This window comes from Dendropsophus ebraccatus, chromosome 8 (assembly GCF_027789765.1).
Source record: "Dendropsophus ebraccatus isolate aDenEbr1 chromosome 8, aDenEbr1.pat, whole genome shotgun sequence".
Classification (NCBI taxonomy): Eukaryota; Metazoa; Chordata; class Amphibia; order Anura; family Hylidae; genus Dendropsophus; species Dendropsophus ebraccatus.
Window position 1 is genome coordinate 112,985,433 of NC_091461.1, and position 14,874 is coordinate 113,000,306.

Consider the following 14,874-nt stretch of genomic DNA (forward strand, 5'->3'; position numbering starts at 1 on the left):
GGGCACTTACGTAGAACATGTGCAGAGAAAATAAAGAATACCATTTTTTTCATTTTCACGTCCCAAATGTAGCCGTCACCAGGGGGCCATATACCCGCTGCCCCCCTTGTTAGATTCCTTATGGGGTGTTGTTTCCAGAATGGGGTCACTTGTGGGGGGTTTCTACTGTCCTGGCAGCACAGAGGCTTTGTAATTGCATCATGGCAAGTCTCTAATGGGAATGGCGGCCATACCTATTTAGCTGGGGAAAAGGGACAATTCTAATTTATTTGGGGGTATTAGGCCAATTATTGGTTTATAAGGTTGAAAATGACAGGTGTCCATCAAACTCAACCTGTGTTGATCCAGAGGAAGGCAAAAAACCCTCGTGAGGCAGACGACAGTAGCCTCATCACAGGGGAAAAATTCCTTCCCGACTCCATATTGGCGATCAGAATAATCCCTGGATCAACGTGACCCCTGAAATAGCAATATGGGACAGAATTTAGATAATGTAGAACCCCAATGACGTGTGGTACGCCTTGAAGCGATCCAGTATGCAGAGGCCGGAGTGATCAGGACAGGTGTCACACTGGAAAATGGCGTCCTTCCTGATCCCCCTGTTACACCACACTCTGCACTTCTTCTGGGGTCTCCTGTTTTCCAGTGTGGGGGACGTCACCTGGAAAATGTTGTCCTGGTGCGATACGGGGTCCTTTATATCCAGAAGCGCTGGGTCCGCTCCATGGCTGCTAAATATTAGGGTGCTATTACTACTTCTGATATGTTCGGATCGTGCCGCAAGCTACAGTAGCTCTGGCAGCGAGGGACCAGAAGAGGGGGTGCTGGTATAAAAGTTATGCCCGTACAGGTGGTAACCTTTATCCAGCAGTGGGAAGATCAGTTCCCGGACGATCTTCCCACTTGTTCCGAGGATGGGGGGGAGGGGGCATCTGAGGCTGGATTCGGGTGTCCCTTCCTACATACACTCTAAGGGTACGTGCACACTGCGGAATCGCGACAGATAACCCTTCGTGCATTCCACAGCTGGTACCCACCGGCGGACTGATGCAGGCGCACGTCTCCATCCGTGTCATAGACTCCATTCTATGCACGGGCGGATACCGCTCTCTGTCCAACGTGTTCATTCTTTGGATGGACGATGGAATCCGCCCATGCATAGATTGGAGTCTATGACACGGGTGGAGACACGCGCCCGCATTAATCCGCTGGCGGGTGCCAGCTGCGGAATGCACAAAGGGTTATCCTTCGCCATTCCGCAGTGGGCACGTACCCTATATCTGTAAGTGTACCCTGAGGTACTCTCACAGAGATTGTAGAATTTTATACCGTCATCTCTTATTGGGACAGTACTGGCGGAAAAGACGTGTCTGAGGGGCAGCGCGTACGCTACGCTACCCCCGGACACGTCACTGGATGATGAGGATGAATGGAGGAAAGAAGGATCCCCCCATTCATCCTCACTAGCTGTTTCGGTGTCGGAGGCAATAATAACGTATCCCTCTGACGCAGAAAACACCCTGGGGCCATCTTTATACGGGGATTGGTATATGGGGTATGTAGTGGTGTAGTGTCAAACTTTATTCAATGTAGTGTGGTGTAATGTAGTGTTTTTTACGTGTTTTTTTACAGTAAGTATAAAAAAAAAACCTACGCCAACAAAGGAGTTGCTGATCAACACTCAGCGGCTATAGGGTGCGGAAAATAGAAAAAAAGAATTGGGGAAAAAAAAAAAACTTTTTCTACATTCTGAACATCCCTGTAGCTGCTGATAAGTGTATTACACATATCAGCAGCTAGAGGGCAGCAGAGCGCAAAATCCGGAAAAAGACGAGGCTGGAGCCGAATATAGCCGACGGGGACCGCCGGAAATAGCCGAAGACCCGACGGAAAGACGGAGGACGCCGCGAACCCGGAAGACGCCGATCAGGACCCGGGACAGGTGAGTAATGTACAAATACCTGCTCTGGACCCCTCAGCTACCTAGCTGAGGGGTCCAGAGCAGGTATTTACTATTTTTGTGGACTCTGATCGCCGTGCCACCGGCCCGATCGCCGTGAACGGCCGGCCGGTACCGGCTGGCCGTTCACGGCGATCGGGCCGGTGGCACCGTGACCACCATTACTTTTTACAGTAATGGCGGTCGGTGCCGTCCTCGGACAGCACCGACCGCCATTTTTTCCGGGTCATCAGGTCATTGATCAGCCAATAGCGGCGATCGTAAACACGGGGAGTGTTAACCACCCCCCGTGCCGAGAAGCTAAGATGGCCTGCTATGATTTATAGCAGGCCATCTTCCTCGATCGCTGTGTGCGAACACACAGCGATCGGGGAAACATCGGGGGTAAATTTACTCCCTGATGCGTTAAGTGCCAGGGCGCGAGGGCGTAAATTTACGCCCGATGTCGTTAAGGGGTTAAGGTGTTAGGGCCTCTCTTTAGCGGCTCAGGAGTCAGGTGGAAGTTGCAGGCCAGTTATGGTGGACTTTTTAACTAATAGAGGATGTTAAAGAGGTTATCCAGTGCTACAAAAATATGGCAATTTTTGCACCACTCTTGTCTCCAGTTTGGGTTCTGGGTTTAAAACTCAGTTCCATCACTTCACCTGACTCCTGAGATTTAAATAAAGCTGTGGCCATCTTAACTCCAAAAAGTGTGTTTTGTGCCTTCATTTCATAGTCTGTGTTTATTAATGGTGGAGTGGTTTCAAGGGAAAGCGAGGGTCCATCCCATATCCGAAAGTCATGTAAATTGCAGATGACATATTCCCTTTTAACTCTGCTACCCGACTAATCCACCTCTCCCCTCACTCCACCTCTCCCCTCACTCCTCCTCTGCCCCTCCCATCTGCCAATCCCTTCACTGGCTTTCTATTGACCAACAAATCCACCTTAAATTGTTAAAGGGGTACTCTGGCGGCGGGGGAAATTTTTTTCTGAGACCGGGCTGAGGGAAACGGCGTCCGCTCACCTCCTCGGTTCCATCGGTGGGTCCCGCATCGCGGTGCTCCGGTCCCAGGACGTCTCAGGTCCGCTCAGCCAGTCAGTGACGGAGGCGGGATCGGTTTCAAGTCCGCTCAGATCCCGCCTCTGTCACTGACTAGCTGAGCGGACCTAAGACGTCAAGTCTCGGGCCCGCGTCAGACACCAAGAAGTGGCCGGGAACCAGGGACTGGAGCGCTGCTATGCGGGACCTGCCGATGGAACCGGGGAGGTGAGTGGACGTCGTTTCCCTCAGCCACCTCATCGCCGTTCCCAGGAAAAAAATGCCCCCCCGCCGGAGTACCCCTTTAAACATGCTGTATAATGCAATTGAAGATCTGTCCCCTCCATACATCTCTGACTCGATATGCTGATACTGTCCCTTATGCAAACTCCTATCCTCATAAGACCCCCATCTGTGCTCTGCCTTGTCCGCACTTCAGTTTAGGCTACAACCTACAATAACTTTGAACCACGCTGTGACTGCCCTTTACCTTCTGTCTCCTTCCTCTTACCTTGTAGGCTGTAAGTTCTTTTGGACAGTTCTCACTCCCTATGTTCTTAATTTTATGCTATATTCTGTATGTTATCCCCTTATCATGCTTATTTATGCTATATTCTGTATGTTATCCCCTTATCATGCTTATTTATGCTATATTCTGTGTGTTATCCCTTTATCATGTGTACAGCGCTCTGGAATCACCTTTAAACATACAGTAAATAAAAATAAATTTAAAAAAAACAGATCGGTGTAATGCTACTCTCCATTGTTCTGTCCCATCAGTTACATTAGATTTCTCCTATACTAGGAAATGTAGACGGGCAGTCTCTGAGTATCACCTGTATGATAATGTAAGCACCACCCGGATATTACAAGCAACAGGAAATGGAATCCTTGCATACAGTCCAGAGTCCAGAAGACCAGGGGAACAGCTGCAAGATGTTTGTACAGCTGCAGGTGAGAGTTACAGAGGAGTGGAGGATACGTGTACTTGTCTGCTCTACCAGACTGTGCAGGGGTGCCGCAAAGTATGGCAGATCTCCCAGCAGAACAGCATCTACCCCCAGCTTCTCAGTGCATTGCTGGCAGCCACCACTAGAGGGAGCTTTCTGTCTATAAACCAGTGGGATCAAACCTGATACCCTCTAGCTGTTGCAAAACAACAATACCCATCATGCCTGGACAGCTAAAGCTTTGGGTCGCAGGTCGGCACCTGTGTTGTAAACTAACATTGCTCCCATTGACTGTAATGCAGGTAACCAGAAATTATAACATAAAGCATCACCGTTATATAGGGTTCTCAACTAATCTACAGTCATAAGCATTCTAGTGGCACCACTGATTGGAGGACGGTCCTGACTGACACGCTGCTCTTTCCATTGCTGTAACTACTTGTTCCTATCTAATAGATGGAACAATAATATTAGATATTAGCATCCTGAATGCTTATAATGATCATGAGTTACTTCCTGTATTATACTCCAGAGCTGCACTCACTATTCTGCTGGTGAGGTCCCTGTGTACATACATTACATTACTGATCCTGTACTGATCCTGATTTACATCCTGTATTATACTCCAGAGCTGCACTCACTATTGCCAACTACTGTCTTGTATAGTATCCCAGTTACTTGCGCGTTGCATTCAGAGGTAGAAGAAGAAGACAGCCCTGTGTGGATAGGGTTTAGTCGGAGTTCTACAGCCCCTCTCTCACAGTGCTGTAGCTGGACATGGCTAGAGTATCAGGATATTAAAGACAGATAATAGTCCTGCACATAGCCCTGGCCGCCTGGCCAGGCCCAGGAGGAATACTCTCAGGCTCTGTATTGTTGCTTCTCATACACACTCCACACTAAACTAAACTGACAACTAACTGACTTAGTCTCATCCCCACTATATAACTTTCGCCTTTTGGGGGGATCTGATTAGGCAAGAGGCATAATAACCCTCTGTAATAGGGCACTAGCCCCTGAGGTAGCTGGCTAAGCAATTGGTTAAGTGGCAGGAAATACACATTATCAATAGAGAATACAGTTAACCCTTACATACTTTTGACCTTCAGCTGTACAGATAGTACAGTGACATCTGGTGGCGTAAGTCGCATACTACAGACTTCAGTCTGGTAACATACACATACACCAACCTATACATGCCGAAACAAAACAGTGCACCCCACTCTGGGACACTGCACAAATACTTACCTAGTGAATTATTGTGTCGGCAGGCAGGTAGCCAATTATTTTCTATCATGCAGCTCTGTTGGCTCCACACTTGTTCTTGATGGAAAAAAATGCCAATGCTTTAATTAGGTTGATTTGGTGTATAACATACATTACATTACATATCCTGTACTGATCCTGAGTTACATCTGCATGCACATATCACAGTTTGCAGTTATTATGCCGAGGGCCATCAGGGATTTGTAATTTTAAACATTAGAAAGCCTGGGTCACAGTAGCTGGAGCGGGATCACTGGTTACGGGGGCACTTTCCTGGCACATGTGGCACTGATAATAGGGGGCTGCACGGATGTTTGGGTGATCGTACTTCCTTGTAGTCCGAATCCAGCCCCCAGATGATGGTACCTTGCGGTGCCCTTGGTGTTACACTGGTGGAGGACAAGGAGAGACATAACAGATAACTTTACTTTGTTCCCTATAAATCATTCACATACATGGATGTACAGCTCTGAAATATATTACAGTTCCATTTCAGTCAAGATGGCAGCAGATGGTGCAGGTTGTAGAGAGTGTCTGGAGCTAGTACCTGAGATCTTCACATCACTGAGGAGACTAAGAGAAATCACACCGATTGGCTCCAACAGGTAGAAGTGGCCGGAACCTGAGCGAAGGTCCAATAAGGTCACAAACTGTGGAGAGCTCCTCCAAATTTCTACAAGAACAGTACAAGAAAGTAATATGACTATAATCAGTAAGAACACTTCAGCATAATCAGGATAACTTAAAATGTCACTGTCGTTAATATATATATATATATATATATTTTTTTTTTTTTTATTTATTTATTTTTTTTTGCAGAAATCAATAGTTCAGGCGATTTTAAGAAACTTTGTAATTGGGTTTATTAGCCGAAAAATGCATTTTTATCATGAAAAAGCAGTTTGAAGCTCTCCCCCCTGTCTTCATTGTTCTCTATGAAGAGGGGAGGGATGGAGGCAGATGAGGCACCAAAACAGGACAACAAAGAGTTAATTTACAGCTACATCACCAGGTTCTCTTCTCTGATGTCTCTGACCTCTGAATAGAGGCTTTCAGCGGCTCCCTGCTGTGTAATCCTTTGTTCTCTGCTCTCTGCTGCCGACTAAGCTCCCTCCTCCCTCTCCCCTCTCCATAGAAGAGACAGGATCCAATAGTCGAGATTTCCTCATCTTCCTCTACACAGAAGAATTTGCCCTTTCTGCCTTTGACTCCTTATTTCCTGCTCTTTCACCCTGTGGAGATGCCCTTTAAGTAGAACAGTTATTTCCTGTTCCATAACAATTTTCTCACAAAGGCCACCAGTCAGCAGATCTCTTTTATCTCTCATCATAGAGCCAGTGCTTGCTGTACTGTAATATATCTCCCTATAATAGTTTACGGACGGAAAAGTAGGAACATGGTTTTATTTTCAAAAATAAAGATATATACCCACTGTACCATCTTACCCCATGATTCTGATGGCCAGGGGGCATGGCTGATACTGATATGTAAAAAGAGCCATTTTCTGGGAATTCCCATGTATACAGACGGTGGGGGCTTAACATGACCCCAGTCTGGCATTCATTAGTATTGCAAACCTGGAATCCAACTATACTGTACACTTAAAGTGACACTGTCACCCCCTATTTGCATTTTGACTGCTCTCCATAGGTGTAGAGGGTAAATGTTACAGCTTTCATTACTTATTTTATATCACACCTCATGGTGCTTGTTCTGGTAAAAGTCGTTTTTATCACCTGTGGATTGGTATATGTGGGCGGGGCTTTACAGCTTTTGTGCCACATCGCTCCGCTCCTAGTGCCACTTAGCCCGGCCCATCTGTGACATCATCGCTGCATATGCCCTGCCCCCTCCGCAGCCATTGGAAGGGCCAGCCTAGGGGAGGGACGATGTGGCACAAGGGCCACGAGGCCCCACCCACATATACCAATCCACAGGTTATAAAAACGACTTTTTACCATGAGGTATAATATAAAATAAGTAATAAAAGCTGTAACATTTACCCTTTACACCTGTGAAGAGCAGTCAAAGTGCAAATAGGGGGTGACAGTGTCAATTTAAATATTTTACTGTTGGGGCATCTAGCAAATTCTTTTCACCCAATTGTGGGACTTTTAACACTTTTGTGATGCTCTCTCTATACCGGGAGGAATAACTTGGTCCCTCTTGTGAAACTGTCTTGCTCTAATCAAATAAAAGTTACATTTCTCTGTCCACCTAAAGTGTCCAGTGCCGGTGGTCGCACATGCTCAGTAGCTCATTCAGCAAAGTGATTCCTGGGGATGGCCTGAGGATGTTTTTTGTATAAACAAAGCAAAGTGAAAGCACAGGGATTATTATACAGAGTTGTGTTTCCTATACTGTTGTTTATTGGACACAAGGTGGACTATCTGAGCCGGATTCAGAAGAACACCAGAAGCGCCATAACAAGCATGAAACAATAATTTACATATAGGAGCCATATTTTTGATCAGTCCAATAGAAAATATAGATGAATATAGAATCTCCTTAAAGTAAACCAATGACTAGGAATTGCTTTCTAAAGCTACTAGCAACGGCTGACAGATGGGAGAAGACGCTTCCTTAGGCTATGTTCCCACAACGTACTGATAAGTGCTAACAACTTAACAATTTATTGTTTATAATCATTAATTCCGGCCAATGTTTGTACGTCCTGAGAACATAGCCCTACCCTGTGTTCTATTTGGTCCTTTGGTCTTTTATTTGGGCGCGCAAGGCAGGAGGAGAGCCAGAAACTAGTCATCTGGGCTGTGACTAGTCACGGTTCTCTGTCTGTCAGCGCGGTAATTGACAGGAGGCCATACTGGCCACTTTTCCAGTCAATCGCCGCCTCAGAGCAAACTGACAGACAGAGAACTGTGACTAGTTACAGCCGAGATGACTAGTTCCTGGCTCTCCTCCTGCCTCGAATGCATGAATATAAGAACGAATTCCTGCAGCTAAAGTTACCACAGACCACATAGAACACAGGGTACGGCAGCGGTTTACCTCATCTATCAGCAGCTGCTAGTAGCTTTAGAAGGCAATTCCTAGTGATCGGTTCCCAATGTATCGATGTGGGTCTACTTTCCATCCAAAAAATTGACATGTTAATTCTATGGGTGGATTCCACTTGAGGAAACCAATAGAAGTAATCAGGGCTTTGAATTGCTGATCAGATTCCGCACAAATGTGTCAACATACCCTTAGGAAGTTGCTTAGTTTGTGTGCAGGTATGCTTAGCTTTGTTGCAAGTGTGACTGTGTTAGGTTCTGATCAGTCTCTGGGTCCTAGAGACTGGTTATTGTTTCTGCTGGAGATAGTGTATAGTCTAGGGTTGTCACAGGGATATATCAGGGACAGTGACATCTAGTGGTGTCTAATTAGAGTTTGGTTTAGATTAATTAGGTTTGAGTTTAGCGGACAATCTAGGGAAAGATTGGGGACAATGCTTGAATTTGTTCCCATTTTGTCATCTTCTGCTTTGCTTGTGCCATCATCCAGTCCACATCATCTCCAGCTTTGCTCATCTAATGGTGAACTGCTAGTCTTTGTTACCTTCCACATGTTCTTGTGACTGCCCTTTTTTGTTCTTTTATTTGCCTCTATTATAATTCCTGGGGGTGTCTGAGTACTGAGAGGACCCCAGAAACATGATTGCTATAGATCAGGGGTGGGGAACCTCCGGCCCGCAGGCCGCATCCGGCCCCTGACACCTCCGGATGTGGCCCGCGGCTCCCCTGTGACATGCGCCGCTCTGGAGGAGAAGGAGCCGACACACACGGCATCCTCCTGTGTCTGTGACAGCTGCCAGGAGGATGCTGTGAGTGCCGGCTCCTTCCCCTCAGAGCGGTGCACATCTTCTGACTCCTGCCCTCCTGTGACGTGCGCCGCGCTGGTGAGGCAGGAGCTGGCACAGACACAGGAAGATGTGTTGTATGCCGGCTCCTCCCTCACCAGCGCGGCGCAGAGCGGCGCACGTCTTCTGACTCCTGCGGGCGGCGCACGATGACGTCATTTCATCGCGCGCCGCCTGCAGGAGAAGACCGGCACAGAAGAGAGGAGGGAGAAGAGGACCTGGACAGCGTGGGAGCGGAGGAAAGGTGAGTGGGATGTTTATTTTTTTCATTTGGGGCAGACACTGGGGGTTAACTAGGCCACCAGGGACATGACTGGGGGGGGGGGGGGGGGTTAACTAGGCTACCAGGGACATGACTGGAGGGTTAACTAGGCCACCAGGGACATGACTGGGGGGGTTAACTAGGCCACCAGGGACATGACTGAGGGGTTAACTAGGCCACCAGGGACATGACTGAGGAGTTAACTAGGCCACCAGGGACATGACTGAGGAGTTAACTAGGCCACCAGGGACATGACTGAGGAGTTAACTAGGCTACCAGGGACATGACTGGGGGGGTTAACTAGGCCACCAGGGACATGGCTGGGGGGTTAACTAGGCTATCAGGGGCATCACTAAGGATTCAAATCAGGTACAAGGGGCATCACAGAGGGTTAACTACAATAGCAGGGGCATTAGGGGAACAATACTTTGCCTTGTTCGGGTGCTGCAAACCCCCGCTACTAACTGCCGCGCACGGTATAACATTGAGTGCGGCCCTCGAATGATTTTATTAAGGCCCGACCGCCCCTCGACATGGAAAAGGTTCCCCACCCCTGCTATAGATGAAGCTCAGTTCTGCCACCTAGTTGGTACATTAGGATCAGGGCAGTTTCTAAGTAATTTGGGCAACAGGGTGAACCCCTTTTTGTCAACATTCGGGGTACTAGGAAGAAGCAGTGTGTGTATTACGGCATAGAGCAGTGTTGCACCCCTGACAAATGATGTTCTTCTGCATACAAAAACATGTAATTCAGTAACTCACAGGTGACGTCTTCTTGGATCTTTTCCTCTCCATCCGGCCTGTCCACCATGATGATTTCTTGCAGTTACAATTCATCTCTCTTTAGAACCTGCCAGACAAACATCTCAGGCTCCGTACTTCCAGCATCTTCCTTCCCCTTTTCCCACCTATAGGCTCCCAAACTGTGGTAATTCTGCTGTTTGGTGACCTCCATTACACTGACATACAGGATGCTGAGAGAGCTGGGTGACCTCCATTACACTGACATACAGGATGCTGGAAAGGCTGGGTCACCTCCATTATACACTGACATACAGGATGCTGGGAGAGCTGTGTGACCTCCATTACACACTGACATACAGGATACTGGGAAAGCTGGGTGACCTCCATTACACTGACATAGAGGATGCTGGAAAAGCTGGGTGACCTCCATTACACTGACATACAGGATGCTGGGAAAGCTGGGTGACCTCCATTACACTGACATACAGGATGCTGGGAGACCTCCACTACACTGACATACAGGATGCTGGATGCTGGGAGAACTCCATTGCACTGACATACAGGATACTGGGAAAGCTATGTGACCTCCACTACACTGACATACAGGATGCTGGGAAAGCTGTGTGATCCCGCTGTGTCAAAGGATCCTGGTATGTGTACTACTGAGCACAACAGAACGGGAGAGAGGCAGGACGAGAGAGCACTGAGCAGAGACCGAATGCCTTGCACGCAGTGCTCTCTCGTCCTGCCTCTCTCCTGTTCTGATGTGCTCAGTAGTACACATACCAGGATCCTTTGACACAGCGGGACAGGAGAGCACTGCGCATGCGCCAAATGCCTGACTCGAAGTGGATGCCGGGAAGGAGCAGTGGACGCACTGCTGATCACATGCCTCTCCTGGGCCGAACTTCCGGGGGATGGAGGAGGAGCGCAGCGGGGACGCTCAGACCGTAATGAATGGCCGGAGGACCTTGCCTAAAGGGGAATAGAATCCCTGAAGGCACCATAGGTCTAAGTATTGGCCCTTTCGGTAATAATGTATTAGAAGTGGCCAACCCCTTTAAGGTTTGGCACTGCGTGTCTGTTATGTTTGTGTTTTATAAGTTCACAAATAGAAGCTGAGGCCAATTCACCACTCAGTAAATTAAAGAGGACCTGTCACCCCGCGCCGGGGTGACAGGCTCCAGACCCCCAGATAGATCCCCTTATAGTTACCTCATGTCGCTGAGTCCCGCTGCCGGAGCCGGTCCCGAGACGGCTCCATTCATTCTCTATGGACGCCGGACCCATCTCCACAGCGCGCCGGCTTCGGTCCGGGATATCTCTGTCCCGGGACCGGCTACGGCAGCAGGACTCAGCGACATGAGGTAACTATAAGGGGATCTATCTGGGGGTCGGGAGCCTGTCACCCCGGCGCGGGGGGTGACAGGTCTCCTTTAAGGTTCTGTGTGTCTCTGTGTTTCTTTTTAGTAGGAGGGTGTTGCTGACAAGTTTCCTCCTGTACCAACGCTGGACCTGCCTCGACCTGTAACTGTGTATTATTTAAACTACAAACATGGAGGAGGAATGTGCACGCAAGCTGCTGTATACAGTATAACAACCTGAAGCTATCAGACCCAGATGATATGACATCAGAGGACAAGACACAAAAGAAGTATTCATATGGAACCATAAACCTAGGGCGATAACATCAACGGCGCTTACTAGGGTACACACCTGCCTCAAAAGCCCTTATATGTTCTATCAGACTATGGTAGATAAGAAGGCCAGCTGCTTGTATGGCTCATAAAATAATTATAACAGGAACACAGCTTACAATATAACCATAAAGAACAGTACAGAAAGCCAAACACAAAATATACATAACATCGATATTCATAAGAACAGGGAGTTATAAAGAATAACTAAGGTTCGGTTCACACCTGCGTTTGTCTCATTCGTTACTTCTTAGGAGTCCTTCCGTGGTCCATAGAACTACATGTCTATAAACATATTGGCACTTTTTCTGGTGTTTTTTCCCCAATCACATTGCGCAGGGAATAAAATGGACAGAATACACTAGCAAAAAAATGGACTAGTAAAATGGACAGAATACACTAGCAAAAAAATCGGCTACAGTAATTTGCGCTAACATAAGAAACACCTGAAAAGGCTGTGAGAAAAAAACACCAAAAAGCAGAAAAAAAAAAACTGATAGTGATTATTATTCCTTCAGTGCTAGTGGCATAGACAGCTTCCCCTGGGGTATTGTCAGTGAATTTACACTGCCTGAACTCTTTGTTCTCTTCGTACAGTATGGCTGTAGCTTAAAGGCCTATTACACGCGCTCGTTTGCTCCTCGTTCCCCGCTCGCTGCCAGGGGGGGGCTGGGGGGGGGGGGGGGGGGGGGCTGCGGGGGGGGGGGGGGGGGCTGCCCGGGTGATCGCTGATCGTCCGGGCAGCCCATAGGATATAGCAGCGTCTGCTGCCGACGCTCCTATTCAACGGAACGACGGCAGCAGATCGTTGCTATATCAGTTGCTTGTTTTTCAACATGTTGAAAAACAAGCGACTGCAAAAATCAGCTGACATGAACGATGTCGGCTGATCGTTGCACTCTATTCCAGGGGACGATTATTGTCCGTAGCGACAGATATCGGGCGAATACGGACGATAATCGTTCCGTGGAATAGGGCCTTTACACAGTGGAGTATAAAATGTAACCTGCCCCCACCCCTGACGCAGGACCCAAGAGTGATGAGTTTGCTTGCATCAGTATGCCCTCTGTGCATTCCCTATATAGCCCCCTTTAATAGATAGCCCCCTGTGTAGTGGCTCCCCTCATCCTCCAGCATAACTCCCCTCAACCTCCAGCATCACCCCCTCATCCTCCAGCATAACTTCCCTCATCCTCCATCATCACCCCCCACTCCAGAATGATTCCTCCTCATCCTCCAGCATAACTTCCCTCATCCTCCAGCATCACCCCCACTCCAGAATCATTCTTCCTCATGCTCCAGCATAACTCCCCTCATCCTCCAGCATCACCCCTCATCCTCCAGAATCACTCCCCTCATCCTCCAGCATAACTCCCCTCATCCTCCAGCATCACCCCCTCATCCTCCAGTATAACTCCCCTCATCCTCCAGCATCACCCCCTTATCCTCCAGCACCACCCCCTCATCCTCCAGCACCACCCCCTCATCCTCCATCATCACCCCCTTATCCTCCAGCACCACCCCCTCATCTTCCAGCACCACCCCCTCATCCTCCAGCATAACTCCCCTCATCCTCCAGCACCACCCCCTATTCCTCCATCATCACCCCCCACTCCAGAATGATTCCTCCTCATCCTCCAGCATCACCCCCTCATCCTCCAGAATCACTCCCCTCATCCTCCAGCATAACTCCCCTCATCCTCCAGAATCACTCCACTCATCCTCCAGCATAACTCCCCTCATCCTCCAGAATCACTCCCCTCATCCTCCAGCATAACTCCCCTCATCCTCCAGAATCACTCCCCTCATCCTCCAGCATAACTCCCCTCATCCTCCAGAATCACTCCCCTAATCCTCCAGCATAACTCCCCTCATCCTCCAGCATAACTCCCCTCATCCTCCAGCATAACTCCCCTCATCCTCCAGCATAACTCCCCTCATCCTCCAGCATAACTCCCCTCATCCTCCAGAATCACTCCCCTCTTCAAGTGTCAGACTTGTGTAAAATGATTCTTCAGTCTGACTTCTGACTATGTCCTAATATGGACACTGTACGCCTGAGAGTTATTAAAGATATGCAGACTTCTTTACACTGCCCTACAGGCTGACAATGGTCTAGTTATGTCATTGTTATGTGTCAACATAGAACATGACTATAATAGGAGAGACTGTGTTTTGTATACATTCATGTCTGCTTACTAATAATACACAGAACCTGACTTCACATATAAACCTGAACCATCTCATCATATACAAGAACATGAGGTGAGAATGGAGCTCCACTGAACAGGAATTGCTAAATCTCTGCATAGGTGGTTCTGCTTTTAGAAGGAGGAGTATTTGCCTAGTGTATTGCTATGAGTAGGGGGTGGGGTTTAGGAATAGATATAACTTCCTGTCTTGTCTCTCCCTTCCTCAAGAAGATCTGGAGAAAAATATTTCCCTCCCGTCCTTCCTTTTTTATTCTTTACTTTACAACCGATTTCCTTTTTGGTAGTGTAATAATGCATGTATTATTGTAAATATGATCTGTTTGTGCATGGTACCATATGCAAAGACAATATTGATTTTATTTTCATTTAATTAGTTATAGTTCAGCATTAACCCTCCAAGCCCAAGGGAAGGACAATCCTTTAGCCACGGTTCCCTTGAGGTTTCCTCCACAGTGGTGTTTTTCCTCTCCTGAGTGATGGAGGATGACTATAAGTCAAGGTTTAGCTTTGCTTTCCACAATTTTCATAGTTTTGCCTGGACCTGTAGTTTATGGCATTGGATAAAGTGTGCAAAAATGTGTAAAATATTAAAAAATTAATTAAAAAAATTAATAAATCCAAATGACCTAGCACTTCACCTGACTCCTGTGATTGTTATAGTCCTGTGATTTAAATAATTATTTCATAGTCTGTGTTTATTGTTGTTGGAGTTGTTTCAAGGGGAAACGAGGGTCCATCCTATATCCAAAAGTCATGTATAGTCATAGTCTAGGCTAGCTTATCAATAGCAGTGCCAGATACATAGTGTATCCTCCCCTGCACTATGATATCACAGGAGCGCTGCTTTGCTGGAAAAGGGACCTGAGATCCTTTGTTGTCAGAATCATAGGGGGGCCCAG

General features: G+C 47.6%; 1 long non-coding RNA gene across 1 annotated transcript; it reads right to left on the reverse strand.

Annotated features, from left to right (window-relative positions):
- Positions 1–5,285: 5,285 nt before the first annotated feature.
- LOC138798839 (uncharacterized) lies at positions 5,286–10,421 on the reverse strand. Its single transcript, XR_011364183.1, has 3 exons — positions 10,084–10,421; positions 5,748–5,873; positions 5,286–5,589 (listed from the first exon to the last, which is right to left on the reverse strand). It is a non-coding gene; the product is annotated as an uncharacterized lncRNA (long non-coding RNA).
- Between the last annotated feature and the right edge of the window lie 4,453 nt (positions 10,422–14,874).